We start from the raw sequence: 14,899 nt of genomic DNA, 5'->3' as shown, positions 1-14,899 counted from the left end.
CAAGGGCAGCAGCGGTGGTAAATGTCTTGTGACATTCATTGCTGCAGTTCCAGCTCTCCCCAGCGGCGCTGTACACTCCCGAGCCCTGGTTGCCGGGTACCTACAGCGGAGGCTCCGGTTTTCTTCATGTTAGACACACACGGCTGGGGCTCTCCAGCATCGCGTGGGCGCGCTTCGGGAGGTGGTAAGTGGGTCCTGCTCGCGGGACCCGGTCTTTATCGCAATCCGGCGCGGTCAGTGGAAGGCAGGCCGCGCGCGCTAGCGGTGGACACTGTGGATACAGGCGATCCCACTAGATCACCAGGGCATGGGCGCAGGTCAGGTTTTCTCTTAAAACCGATTTTAATATCGCCCACAGTACCCGGTGGTTTTGCCAGCAAGGGGGATAAGGCTTAGACCTGAATCCCCTCCCTCAGCCCCAGGGCGCCATTTCCAGCAAGTGTTCCCGCCCTGGAGCTGCATCTCTGTCTTTTCCTCACTCCCTGTCAGTGTCTGCGGCGCCATTACTCCTCAGCTCACTGTTCCTGGGACTGTTTGGGCAAGTCCTCCTATGTAAAGCCGCCTGGTTGTCAGCGCTGTGCCTTTACATGACACTTAAGTATTCTACCTGCCTTTTTAGTCAGTGTTAGTAAGAAAGAGTGCATTTAGTCAGGGGTTTATAGTACAATTACCCTGTGATATACATCCAGTTCTTACTGTGTACTGTTATATCTATTGTTATATAGCTGTGTAAGCTAGTCCAGTGCAGTATTATTGTTAGTAATAACCTCTGCATTGTACAAACTGTGACTATTTGTGTGTGCATTGATAGCTGAGTGGTGTCCATCTCATGTCTTTCACTCAACTTGCTATCCCTATATTCTATAACCTGAGGGGGCTTGGTGCGTCAGGTGTTATCTAATATAGGATTTTCACAAAGATATACTGTATTACGTATTTTTCTCTGTGATTTAGTCACCATATCTCTCCTTTATCTCTGCTGGTGCTGACTACACTGCGCAGGGGTTTGGGTTTAGGGATATAGTGCTGCTAATAATTGTACTGTGTTACCTCATACTGCAAGTTATATCATGTCTGCTTCTGAGGGTAACGGTTCTGGGGCGGAACACACTGCTGGTGTTGCTGAAGCCACAGGCACATATGGGGAGAATATAGCAGCTGTGGGCTCTGGTTCTGGGGGCTCCTTGCCCCCCAGTGGGACTGTGGCAACGGAGGCACATACTGCCCCTCCGTGGGCCGCTTTTTCCACGCTTCTGCATACGCAAGTTCATAAACTAACACCCCCTATGGGACCCCCAATGCCGGTACAACCGTATGTGGTCCCTGCAGCTAACCCGCCATGGGCGGACGATTTATCTGCTCAATTAAAGAAGTTGAACCAGTCCCTGACTACTAAAAAGTCTGACCAATTCTCGCCTAAATCCAAGAGGTCCTCTATGCGAGCGCTCGTCTCCTCACAATCCACTGCTGTCACTGACATCTCGTCTGATGAAGACAGCACATACACTGACCCCACAGGTTCTGACTCAGATACGGCTGATAGGGAGGGTAGTTCACATGTGGATGTTCCTGATCTTTTGGAGGCTATTAAATTAATTCTGCAGATTACGGATGATCCCGAGCCATCCGTTCCTCCTAAGAAACCAGATAGGTTCAAGCGTCAGAAGGGGATTAAACAAGTTTTACCTCACTCTGACCACCTAGTGGATATACGTCAGGAACCCTGGCAAAGCCCGGGTACGAAGTTTGTGCCTCAAAAGAAGATGCTGGCTCGCTATCCCCTTGCGCCAGAGCTGTCTAAGAATTGGGAAACGCCTCCTCCAGTAGACTCACATGTGGCTAGGATGGTGGGTTTCCTCAGCTCTACCTGTCACTACTGTCACGTCTCTAAAAGAGCCTACGGATAAACGTGTCGAGGGTTGTCTAAAAGCAATTTACAATCTCACGGGTCTGCACAAAGGCCCACTATTGCAGCTACATGGGCGGCAGAGGCTATTGAAGCATGGGCCTTGGAGTTGGTGGCTGAAATCTCCTCTGACCATGCTAGACAATGCTTGTCATATATTGTCACAGCTTCTCGCTATATTAAAGAGGCAGCTTCTGATGCCGGTATACTAGCAACCAAAGCCTCTACTACGTCAGTCCTGGCTCGCAGGATATTGTGGCTGAGATCCTGGTCTGTGGATCTGGACTCTAGAAAAACCCTGGAGCTACTCCCTTTCAAGGGGGATATTCTGTTTGGGGAGGACTTAAATAAGATAGTGGCTGACTTGGCTACTGCCAAAACTGCCTGTCTGCCTAATACAGCTCCTTCTGTGTCGAAGGCCAAAGGCACGTCCTTTCGCCCCTTTCGTCCTTCAGGTAAAGCAAAAGGTCAGGCGTACCATAAGCAGGCCCGCACTTCCAAACCTGGTAAGCCGAAGCCCAAAAGAGCCTGGGCTGCCCGTCAGCCAGCAGCCAAGACCGATAAGCCTGCCGCATGACGGGGCGGGCCTCCCCCTGGGGGATCCCAGGGTGGGGGGCCGGCTTCTAGGGTATACCCAGGAATGGTTGAAGACCACTTCAGATGCCTGGGTACGGGAAGTCGTCACTCGAGGTTACGCCATAGCCTTCAAAAACCGACCCCCTCATCGATTTTGCCAGACAGACGTCCCATCGAATCAGACAAAGGCAAACACTCTGCATTCGGTGGTACAGACCCTCCTGGATACAGGAGTCGTAGTACAGGTGCCTCTTGCTCAGAGGGGCCGGGGTACTATTCTCCGCTGTTTCTAGTCCCGAAACCGAATGGGTCCTCCCGGCCCATTCTCAACCTCAAGGCACTGAACAAGTTTGTGAAGGTTTCCATGTTCCGTATGGAAACCCTTCGCTCTATAGTTCTCGCCTTGGAACCTGGGGACTACATGGTCTCCCTGGACATACAGGATGCTTACCTGCATATTCCTATAGCAGTGTCACATCAACAATACCTGAGGTTCGCTATTGGCAACCTCCATTACCAGTTTCGGGCGTTACCTTTTGGTTTAACAACGGCTCCGCGAGTCTTCAGCAAAGTTATGGCGGTGATGACGGTGGTACTCCGCCGTCAAGGGGTCAGGATACTGCCGTATCTGGACGACTTGTTAAACCTGGCAAATTCCCCAGATCTTCTCCTGCGTCATCTGGATATGACGGTCTGGTTTCTACAAGCCCACGGGTGGCTCATCAACTTAAAGAAATCCTCCCTGGTCCCTGCCCAGAGCATGGTGCATCTGGGAGCCTGTTGGACACTCACAACCAGAGGTTGTTCTTGTCTCAGGAGAAAGTCCTGAAACTTCAGGACAGGATTCGTTGCTTCCTTTCTCGTCCGCAAGTGTCGATACATTCGGCAATGCAGGTGTTGGGCCTCATGGTATCTGCATTCGACATAGTGGAGTATGCTCAATTCCATTCTCGCCCCCTCCAGAAGCTGATTCTAGCCAAGTGGGACGGCCTGCCTCACCGGATCAGGTCTCAAATGATCTCTTTGACTCCGGAGGTCCGTCTGTCGCTGCTCTGGTGGCTCCAGGACCGACAATTGTGCAGAGGCCGTCCCTTCTGGATATCCAACTGGGTCCTGTTGACGACAGATGCCAGTCTAAGAGGTTGGGGCGTGGTGCTGGAGCAGCACTCCTTGCAGGGTCGGTGGACTAAGGAGGAATCTCTCCTCTCGATCAACATTCTGGAATTGCGGGCGGTCTTCAATGTGTTGAACCTAGTCCAGCATTTGATTCAGAACCGTCCTGTTCAAGTACAGTCGGACAACGCCACCACAGTGGCTTACATAAATCATGAAGGCGGCACTCAAAGCCGTTTGGCAATGAAGGAAGCCTCACGGATTCTACGTTGGGCAGAACGCCATCTACCGGCAATATCGGCAATATTCATTCCTGGAGTCCTGAATTGGGAAGTGGACTTTCTCAGTCATCAGGACGTGCATGCCGGCGAGTGGGGCCTCCATCCAGAAGTGTTTCAACTCCTCGTGGAAAGGTGGGGTCTTCCAGATCTGGATCTGATGGCGTCTCGACACAATCACAAGGTTCCGGTCTTCGGAGCAAGGACAAGGAATCCTCAAGCAGCATTCGTGGATGCGCTGGCGGTGCCATGGAGGTTTCGTCTGTCGTACGTGTTCCCTCCGGTGTCACTCTTGCCCAGGGTAATTCGGAAGTTCAAGCAAGAAAAAGGAAATCTGCTTCTCATAGCTCCGGCGTGGCCCAGACGGCACTGGTTCTCAGACCTGCAAGGCCTATCGTCAGAGCATCCACTTCTACTTCCACAACGCCCAGACCTCCTCGTTCAGGGCCCCTGTGTCTACCAGGACCTAGCCCGGCTGTCTTTGACGGCGTGGCTCTTGAAGCTTCCGTCTTAAGAGCTAAGGGTTATTCTGAAGTGGTCATTAAAACTGTGTTGCGGGCCCGGAAACCGGCCTCTGCTTGGATTTACCATTGGGTCTGGCATTCCCACTTTGTTTGGTGCGCATCTAACCATTATGACGCTTCCAAGTTTAGTACAGCCAAACTTTCGGCTTTTCTACAGCAGGGCCTAGATTTAGGCCTGCGTCTGGCCTCCCTCAAGGTTCATATTTCTGCTTTGTCGGTGTGGTTTCAGAGAAAAATTGCGACTTTACCTGATGTTCATACTTTCACTCAGGGTGTGTTGCGTATCCAACCTCCCTATGTCCCGCCTTGGGACTTGTCGGTGGTTTTGGAGGCGTTACAAGAGTCTCCATTTGAACCTCTTGGTTCAGCTGACCTTATGTGGCTTTCCCTTAAGGTGGTGTTTCTGTTGGTTATTGCCTCTGCTAGAAGAGTGTCGGATTTGGGTGCCTTGTCTTGTAGTTCCCCATATCTGATTTTTCACAGTGACCGGGCGGTTCTTAGGACTCGTCCCGGATATTTGCCTAAGGTGGTTTCTTCGTTCCACCTTAATCAGGAGATTGTGGTTCCGGCCTTTGTCTCTCATGATTTGTCTCCCAAAGAGAGGTCTTTGGATGTGGTACGGGCTCTCCGTATCTATGTGAAGAGAACTGCTTCTATTCGAAAATCTGATTCTCTCTTTGTTTTGTTTGGATTTCACAAACGTGGCTGGCCTGCTCACAAGCAGACTTTGGCTAGATGGATTAGAATGGTGATTGCACATGCTTATGTGAAGGCTGGTCTGTCAGCTCCTGTTCACATTACGGCCCATTCTACTCGGTCTGTTGGACCTTCTTGGGCGGCCCAACGTGGTGCGACCCTTGATCAATTGTGCAAGGCGGCTACGTGGTCCTCCGGGAACACTTTCATAAGGTTCTATGCCTTCGATACTGCCGCTTCCCAGGATGCTTCCTTTGGATGCCGGGTTCTTGTGCCCGCTACAGTGCGTCCCCTCCCATAAGGAACTGCTTTAGGACATCCCCATTGTCCAGACTTGTGGAGTCCAGTGTACCCCGCAGCAGAAAACGAGTTTTATGGTAAGAACTTACCCTTGTTAAAACTCTTTCTGCGAGGTACACTGGGCTCCACAAGGCGCCCACCCTGACGCACTTAGCTTCTTTGGGTTGATATGGCATTAGCCGCTGACACTTCTCTTGTCGTGAGAGTGTGGTGTATGTGGCTACTAACCGTTGTCATCTCTTTTCCTGCTACTGCATTGGGCTGGTTAACTAAACTGAGCTCCTGTGCTGGGAGGCGGGGTGATATAGGAGGCGGCGCTATGCATCTTGGGAAGAAGGTCAAAGCTTTGAGCCTGTTGGTGCCTCGGATCAAGATCCTACTCTACACCCCATTGTTCAGACTTGTGGAGCCCAGTGTACCTCGCAGAAAGAGTTTTAACAAGGGTAAGTTCTTACCATAAAACTCGTTTTCTTCAGCTGTGCAGCAGTCCTTTCGGACCACTAAGACAAAAAAAGCCCAAGCCTTCTACCACTTTCTTTAGAGGTGGTCGGGCAAAATCCAAAAGCCTGCATCCGCAGGCTCCCAGGACCAGAGACCTGCTTCTGGTTCCTCCAAATCCTCAGCATGACTGTGGACCTCAAAGCCTTGAGGATGGGCTGGTGGGTGCGAGACTCAGAAGTTTCAGCCACGTCTGGGTGTCATCCGGCCTGGATCCCTGGGTACAGGATATTGTGTCCCAGGGGTGAACTACCGCCTCACCGATTCTTCAAATCAGGCTTACCAGCTTTGCTGACAGACAGAGCTATCCTACAGGAAGCCATTCTAAAATTTAAAAAATTAAAGGTCATTGTCCCAGTTCCACCTCATATGCAAAACAAGGGTTATTATTCAAACCTTTTAGTGGTACCGAAACCGGATGTTCGGTTAGACCAATTTTTAACTTGAAATCGTTGAACCCTTACCTGAGGGTGTTCAAATTCAAAATGGAGTCTCTCAGAGCAGTGATTTCATGTCTGGAGGAGGGAGAGTTTCTGGTATCCCTGGATATCAAGGATGCGTACCCTCACATTCCGATTTGGCCGCCTCGCCAGGCTTATCTCAGATTTGCACTGTTGGACAGTCAATATCAATTTCAGGCACTACCATTCGGCCTCTCCACAGCACCGAGGGTGTTCACCAAGGGGATGGCAGAGATGATGGTTCTCCTCCGCAAACAGGGGGTGAACATAATCCCATATCTGGATGATCTGCTGATAAAGGCATCGTCCAGGGAGAGGGTGTTGCAGTCCATTGTTCTCACGACTCCTCTGCTCAGGGAACACAGTTGGATCCTGAATTTTCCAAAATCACATTTGGAGACGACCAGGAGGTTGTCTTTTCTGGGAATGATCCTCAACACAGAAGTGCAGAGGGTGTTTCTTCCGGAGAAGAAAGCGTTAGTGATACAAACAATGGTCCGGGATGTCCTGAAGCCAGCCCGGGTTTCGGTTCATCAGTGCATTCGCCTTCTGGGGAAGATGGTGGCCTCTTACGAGGCTCTACAGTATGGAAGGTTTCATGCTCGGCCCTTCCAACTGGATCTCCTGGACAAGTTGTCGGGATCTCATCTACACATGCACCAGAGAATACGTCTGTCACCAAAAGCCAGGATTTCACTCTTCTGGTGGCTACACCTACCTCACCTTCTGGAGGGCCGCAGGTTCGGGATTCAGGACTGGATCCTTCTAACCACGGATGCAGTATGGAAGGTTTCATGCTCGGCCCTTCCAACTGGATCTCCTGGACAAGTTGTCGGGATCTCATCTACACATGCACCAGAGAATACGTCTGTCACCAAAAGCCAGGATTTCACTCTTCTGGTGGCTACAACTACCTCACCTTCTGGAGGGCCGCAGGTTCGGGATTCAGGACTGGATCCTTCTAACCACGGATGCAAGTATTCGGGGCTGGAGCGCAGTCACTCAGGGGGAAACCTTCCAAGGAATGTGGTCAAGCATGGAATCCAGCCTTCCAATAAACATTCGGGAACTAAGAGCCGTCTACAACGGTCTTCTCCAAGCGGCCCATCTTCTACAAGATCGAGCCATTCAAGTGCAGTCGGACAATGTAATGACAGTGGCTTACATAAACCGACAGGGTGGATTGAAGGAGCTGCAATGTCAGAGGTAACAAGAATCATCCTCTGGGCAGAAAAACACGCGTTGGCGCTGTCAGCAATCTTCATTCCGGGAGTAGACAACTGGGAAGCAGACTTCCTCAGCAGACACGGTCTCCATCCAGGAGATTGGGGCCTCCTTCCGGAGGTGTTCACGGAGGTAACAGATCTTTGGGGTGTACCTCAAATAGACATGATGGCCTCTTGTCTCAACAAGAAGCTTCGGCGGTATTATTCCAGGTCGAGGGACTCGCAAGCCAGGGTGGTGGGCACCCTACTGACTCCGTGGGTGTTCCAGTCGGTGTATGGGTTTCCTCCACTTCCACTCATTCCAAGAGTTCTAAAACTCATAAGGAGAACAAGAGTTCAGGCGATCCTCATTGCTCCGGACTGGCCAAGAAGGACTTGGTACGCGGATCTTCTGTATCTACTGTTAGAAGAGCCGAGGCCTCTTCCTCTTCGGGAGGACCTGCTGCAACAGGGGTCATTCGCTTATCAAGACTTACCGTGGCTATGTTTGATGGCATGGAGGTTGAATGCCAGATATTAGCTCGGAAGGGCATTCCGAACTATTTTATTCCTACCCTGATACAGGCTAGGAAAGGAGTAACGTCTAAACATTACCATCGTATTTGGGAAAAATATGTATCTTGGTGTGAGTCCAAGAAGTTTCCTACGGTGGAGTTTCAACTGGGACGGTTTCTCCTCTTCCTGCAAGCAGGTGTGGATATGGGCCTCAGGTTGGGATCTGTAATGGTCCAGATTTCGCCCCTATCCATTTTCTTCCAGAAACAGTTGGCTTCCCTCCCGGAGGTTCAGACCTTTTTGAAAGGGGTTATGCACATCCAGCCTCCCTTTGTGCCGCCTACGGCACCATGGGATCTTAACGTGGTGCTGCAGTTTCTCCAATCGGATAGGTTCGAGCCTCTACAGGAGTTTGAGGTCAAGTTTCTCACATGGAAGGCTGTCACTTTTTTTTGGCCTTAGCTTCTGCTAGACGTGTGTCGGAACTGGGGGCTTTGTCTTGTAAGAGCCCCTACTTGATTTTCCATGAAGATAGAGCTGAGCTCCGGACACGTCAGCAGTTCCTTTCAAAGGTTGTGTCGGCATTTTATATCAACCAACCTATTGTGGTGCCAGTTGCTACTGACTCCTCAATTTCATCAAAGTCCTTGGATGTTGTAAGGGCTCTGTAAATCTATGTGAAGAGGAATACTCGTCACAGAAAATTGAACTCTCTGTTTGTCCTGTATGATCCCAAGAAACTTGGGTGTCCTGCTTCTAAGCAGACGATCTCTTGCTGGATCAGGTTCACTATCCAGCATGCGTATTCTACGGCAGGATTGCCGTGTCCTACGTCTGTTAAGGCCCACTCTACTCGTAAGGTGGGTTCTTCTTGGGCGGCTGCCCGAGGTGTCTCGGCTTTACAGCTTTGCCGAGCGGCTACTTGGTCAGGGTCGAACACGTTTGCATAGTTCTACAAGTTCGATACCTTGGCCGCTGGGGACCTGAAGTTTGGTCAATTAGTTCTGCAGGAGCCTCCGCGCTCTCCCTCCCGTTCTGGGAGCTTTGGTACATCCCCATGGTACTAATGTGGACCCCAGCATCCTCTAGGACGTAAGAGAAAATAGGATTTTAATCACCTACTGGTAATTCCTTTTTTCTCGTAGTCCGTAGAGGATGCTGGGCGCCCGCCCAGCGCTTCGTCATCCTGCAGTGGTTACTTTGTTTAGTACTGCTTAGTTCTTGGTTTCGTACTGTTTTGTTACTTGGGCCCTCATTCCGAGTTGTTCGCTCGCTAGCTGCTTTTAGCAGCATTGCACATGCTAAGCCGCCGCCCTCTGGGAGTGTATCTTAGCATAGCAGAATTGCGAACGAAAGATTAGCAGAATTGCGAATAGAAAATTCTTAGCAGTTTCTGAGTAGCTCGAGACTTACTCAGCCATTGCGATCAGTTCAGTCAGTTTCGTTCCTGGTTTGACGTCACAAACACACCCAGCGTTCGCCCAGACACTCCCCCGTTTCTTCAGACACTCCCGCGTTTTTCCCAGAAACGCCAGCGTTTTTTCGCACACGCCCAGAAAACGGCAAGTTTCCGCCCAGAAACACCCACTTCCTGTCAATCACAGTACGATCACCAGAACGATGAAAAAACCTTGTTATGCTGTGAGTAAAATACCTAACTTTTGTGTAAAATAACTAAGCGCATGCGCTCTGCGAACCTTGCGCATGCGCAGTAAGCGACTAATCGCAATATAGCAAAAATCGGCAACGAGCGAACAACTCGGAATGACCCCCTTGGTTAAGTAATATTGTTCATCCGTTGCTGATGTTTCAAGCTGGTTAGCTTGGTTTGCTTTGTATGTGTGAGCTGGTGTGAATCTCGCCACTATCTGTGTAAAATCCTTCTCTCGAAGTTGTCTGTCTCCTTGGGCACAGTTTCTTGACTGAGTCTGGTAGGAGGGGCATAGAGGGAGGAGCCAGCCCACACTCTCAAACTCTTAAGGTGCCAATGGCTCCTAGTGGACCCGTCTATACCCCATGGTACTAATGTGGACCCCAGTCCAGAGGTAGACAATTAGGGTCGAGCCGCTGTCCAGCTCCCAAGCCGGCTAATAAGCCTACTGCATGACGGGGTGCACCTCCAGCATGGGAGGCCACCTTCTGCTTTTCTCAGAGACCTGGATGAAGACTTCAAATGCTTGTGTTTGGAGCGTTGTGTCCCAAGGTTACACCCTAACTTTCTGGGACCGTCCTCTAACTCAGTTCTTTTCCATAGGCCTTCCCGTCAGTCCCGGGAAAGCAGCGGCCCTAAAGGAGTCCATTCAGTCTCTTCTAGCCTTCCACGTAATTGTCTCTTCTAGTAATTGTCTCTTCTAGCCTTCCACGTAATTGTCCCAGTTTCACTTTTTCAGAGAGGGACTGGCATTTTACACCAATCTAGTTCAAAAGCCGGACTGCTCATTCTGCCCTTTCCTCAACTTCAAGTCACTCAACTTGTTTTCAGGGTTCCCAAATTCTTAATGGAATCTCTTCACTCCATCATCCTGGCATTGAAACTGGGAGATTTCATAGCCTCTTTAGATATCCAGGATGCATATTTACATATTTCCATATGGGACGATCACCAGCGATTCCTCAGGTTTATGGTATGGGTGGATCACCTCCAGTTTTGAGAATTGGAGCATTGCCATATGGTCTTTCTATAGCTCCTCATATGTTCTTGAACATCATGGCGATAATAGCGTTGGATCTCAGATGCAAAGGAATCTGCATTCTGAGATATTTGGACAAAATCCTTCTTCTGGCTCAATCTCCAATTGTCCTTCAAGACCAAATCCACCACATTGTCGACCTGCTCTAGTCCCATGGGTAGACTAGACAAAGGGCGATCGGGCACTGGTAAAGTAATACTGTTTTAATAATGTAGAACCAACATTTGGACAATAAAGCACTCCAAAATAGGAAAAAAGAAGAGAAGACTATGTCTTTTACTTCGATGAATAACGTTGTCCTGCTTGGTGGTGCGCCCAGAGCCAGAGAGTACATGTACTAGAAGGAAGGGAGAGAAAGAAGGCTCTTGTGTGGGCGCACTCTTGAAAGGAAAGGAAAATTCCTATGACATATAGAGAGAAATACTTAAAACATAACTTTTAATGTTTGTAATAAAAATACCCCTATAAATGATCCATATCAAAGAAAAAATGTGATGATTAGAATTAATAAAATGTTCTGGTCTGTTTAATCACACTTGGTAATTGGAATGGTTGTAGACATTGATTGGTCTTACCTCCAATTCCCCTGACCAGCACAGAATATCTGTGTTAATAGAACCAGGGAGTGATCATAAGAGTTATTAAATAAGTAAGACCCACTTGGGCTACTTGATTCAAAATTGGTTAGTCTCCTGCATTCAAATGAGCTGGACTTTCTGACGTAAGCCACAAAAATTAGTATTAAGCCTCAAAAAGAGAAAGAAAAAAGGGGGGAGAGAAGAATTAGTGGTGATGCTGCTGTTGGTGTTGCAAACACATGTGGAGGGAAATGGTCCCAACTCTACAACACCGGGTATTCGCAGGAAGTCTCCTCTCCTGGTACTGACCCGGCCCAACGCTGTTTGGCTTCCAAGATCAGACGAGATCGGGCATTGGCAGCGTGGTATGATAGTAGAGAATTTTTGGATTGCACCAATGAGAGTGCACCTATGTAAGAAACAGAAGAAAGAGGAAAAAGGGAGACAGAAAGAAAGAACGAGAAAAGAAGAAATGAAAAATAGTATGGAGAAGAAAAGGAATGAATCAGTGTAGCATAATTGATGGATCTGCTTTCTGCGTTAGACACAGCTCAACAATTCCCACTCGAGTGGTGTAGTGTTCCGTGAATCGCAGATGAGAGTCCATGAAGCAATAGTGAAGTATGGAAAGGAGATATGAAAGATATGCTAGGTTGAACTGTCAAAAAAATTAATTAATTAATTATTGATTTTGAAAAACACATTATTATTTAACGTGCATATTTGGAATAAAGTTTAAAGGTTCAAAGAGTATGCTGAGGCTTACGATGAAATAAGATAATTATCAGACAAAATACTGGCCTCTGCTTGAAAAAAGTATTTCTTTGTAATGTGAATACTTTAACAGATATTGATTTTGGAAGAATAGGAGAAGAGAGAAAAAAAAAAAAAAAAGGGGGATGAAAAAGACAATTTGGGCTATATTTATTAGACAGTGGTGCTGTAGCAAAGAGCTATGTGTGTGCTGCATATGTCCAAATGGCATGGAATAACATACAACAGATAAATATAAAGCGCATCAAGAGTTTGTGGTCTGTGCAGAATATACACAGAACGGCAGTGGAACTCTGATAGGAATACACAGGTCTACACATTTGCTGTATAATCAAGCATATTAATAAATGCACTTAGTGTGTTGTTGTCTGTGCGCACTATATACAAAGCAGAGCACCAATAGGTCCAATCGGATATGATGGAAGCTTAATGCCCATCAAAAGGTTGCCGTCTGTGCTAAGTATGCATGGGACAGCAGCAGGCTTGTAGTCAATGGTACTATCAGCCAAAAAATATCTGCGTATGCTACATGACTGTTAACATGCTGTCTAATACAACATAAGTAGTGAATACGAAAAAGTATTTTGCTGTCTGTGCAGGATGTGCACAGAACAGCTGAGGCTTACGGTCACCAAAATTGGAGAAGGAAGGCAGGTTAGGGCAGTGTCATGTGCCCAGGCAGGAGCTGAGAAATCACTCCATGTGTGGTCCCCCTCTCGGAACGGAAAACGCGTTTCGCCCTGACGGGCTTGTTCACTTCCGGGTTTAGGAGAGAGTGTGCAACGTAGGGTTATATAGCAGCTGAGGGGTGTATACTACCCATTAGTTGGAGGATATCATTGGCGCGGGGCTGGGGATAGCAACGGCCGCTGTGAAGCGTCTGTCCGTTGTTATGGAGACGATACGTGACGTGCAATTGGGGGGCGGGGCTTGTGCGATCACGGGAGGCCACTGGGTGACTGGCCGTGTGTGCACACATGATGGCCCTGAAGTATCGCGAGATCGCGGGCGCCATCTTTGTGGATGGCAATTGCCTGTTTGTGAGTGCAAATAAGTCCTTGGCGCCATCTTAATTAATGGCAAGACAGCGGCGCTAGGAAAGGAAGACTGAATTACAACATAGATAGAATAAAGAAATAAAGAAACATTGTAATAGGTAGAACCCTGGGTGGGAAGGCAGGTAGGAGAAAATTGAAGTGGCATCAATGAAGATAGAATAAGAATTAATTAAATATAAAAAAATATATAAAAAAATAAATAAAAAATAAAAAATATATACAAAAATTTATATTGACAAGGGATAAATGAAAATGAAAAATAAAAATAATAAATGGAAAGTAAAATGTAAATGGAAATGGAATGATTATAAAAACTAGTGATAGAAGTACCTTGGGAATTAAAATAGAATGGCAGATCAGCAGTGCCAAAAATTTTTTTTGTTGATACGCAAGGAAAAGATGTGAACGTAAATGGGGTACATAATTTGAGGGTGTGGGAGGATTGAACTGTGTTAATGAAAAGGGTAGGAGGTGAGGGGAGGGGGAAAGAGGGAGAAAAGAAATGGTGAACACCATAAGGTGAATGGGACAAAGTGTGCCAGTGAGGTGGAATAGATGACTGGGGAACGGTGTAGCTAGGGAGTATTGGAGGAGAAGGGGAGGTTAGTGAAGGGAAGGGAAGTGCAAACGGGTAGAGGTGACCACCCATTGAAGGCCTGTGAATGGAGTGTGGGTGCAGGGATAAGTGGGTGGGGGGATGAGGTGGGGAAAGAGGAGGGAAGGGGAGATTAATAGAAGAAAAAAAAAAAAGAAAAAAAAAAAGGGAAGGGGGGGGGGGGGGAAGAGGAGAATGGGCAGTTAAAGGAGTGTTAAATATATAGAAACGGTGAGAATTGGAATAAATTCTGTTGGAGGAAAAATTATTCACAAGAACACTGCATAATTGATGTTTTCATTCAGGCCATAAGGCCTGAGACTGTTGAGCCGAAAGATCCATTCACTTTCCTTCTTGTATAGTTCCTTAGTAATATCCCCACCTCGTATGCCCAATTGGACACGATCTAAACCGAAGGCTTTGAATTCTTTGATGGATCCCTTGTGGTGATGGTGAAAATGCCTGGCAACAGAAGTAAGTTGTTTCATTCGTGCAAGGTCTTTCGCTGCATTGCGTATGTTGCCCAAGTGTTCCAAAACTCTTTCTTTGAGTTTTCGTGTGGTCATGCCGACATATTTTAGATTACATCCGCAGGTTATACAGTAAATAACTGCTTGTGTATCACAATTAAAATAGTGTTGTAATTTCACTGTTTGGTCATATCTGTCCTTAATCGTGTTGATTTTCAGAATCTGAGGGCATGATTTACATTTACCACAGGGAAAGGAGCCTGTGACCGAGGGTTTCTTCAGTGTAGTTGTTGTGAAGTGGCTCTGAACTAGCTGATCTTTAATGTTTTTGGATCTCCGCCAGCTCATCTGTAGTGGTGAATTCAAAAAAGGGGATAAATCAGGATCCAGCTGTAATATGGAGAGGTGTCTTGTTACCGCATTCTTGAGCATTCTCCACTCAGGGCAGAACGTTCCTATGAATCTAACAACATCTTCCTGTTCGGGGACCTCTTTCTTCTTCTTGAAAATCAGACTCTCTCTCTTTACCATTGCTGTGGCTGAATATGCGCGTTTGAGTGATCGTCTGCTATAACCCCTAGTCAGGAGGCGATTAGTGAGTTCTCTGCTCTTGTTTTTGAAGGTGTGTTCTTCTGAGCAGTTGCGTCGTAGCCTAAGATAC

General features: G+C 47.8%; 1 protein-coding gene and 1 pseudogene across 1 annotated transcript in view; both read right to left on the bottom strand.

Annotated features, from left to right (window-relative positions):
- CANT1 (calcium activated nucleotidase 1) overlaps positions 1-14,899 on the bottom strand; it is a 69,941-nt gene that overhangs the window by 18,471 nt on the left and 36,571 nt on the right. The window lies entirely within an intron of this gene.
- LOC134895042 (5S ribosomal RNA) lies at positions 11,602-11,720 on the bottom strand (annotated as a pseudogene).

The sequence above is a fragment of the Pseudophryne corroboree genome, chromosome 3, assembly GCF_028390025.1.
Source record: "Pseudophryne corroboree isolate aPseCor3 chromosome 3, aPseCor3.hap2, whole genome shotgun sequence".
In the NCBI taxonomy this organism is placed as follows: Eukaryota; Metazoa; Chordata; class Amphibia; order Anura; family Myobatrachidae; genus Pseudophryne; species Pseudophryne corroboree.
Note: the sequence above shows the minus strand (reverse complement) of the source record. Positions and strands in the feature narration are given on the sequence as shown.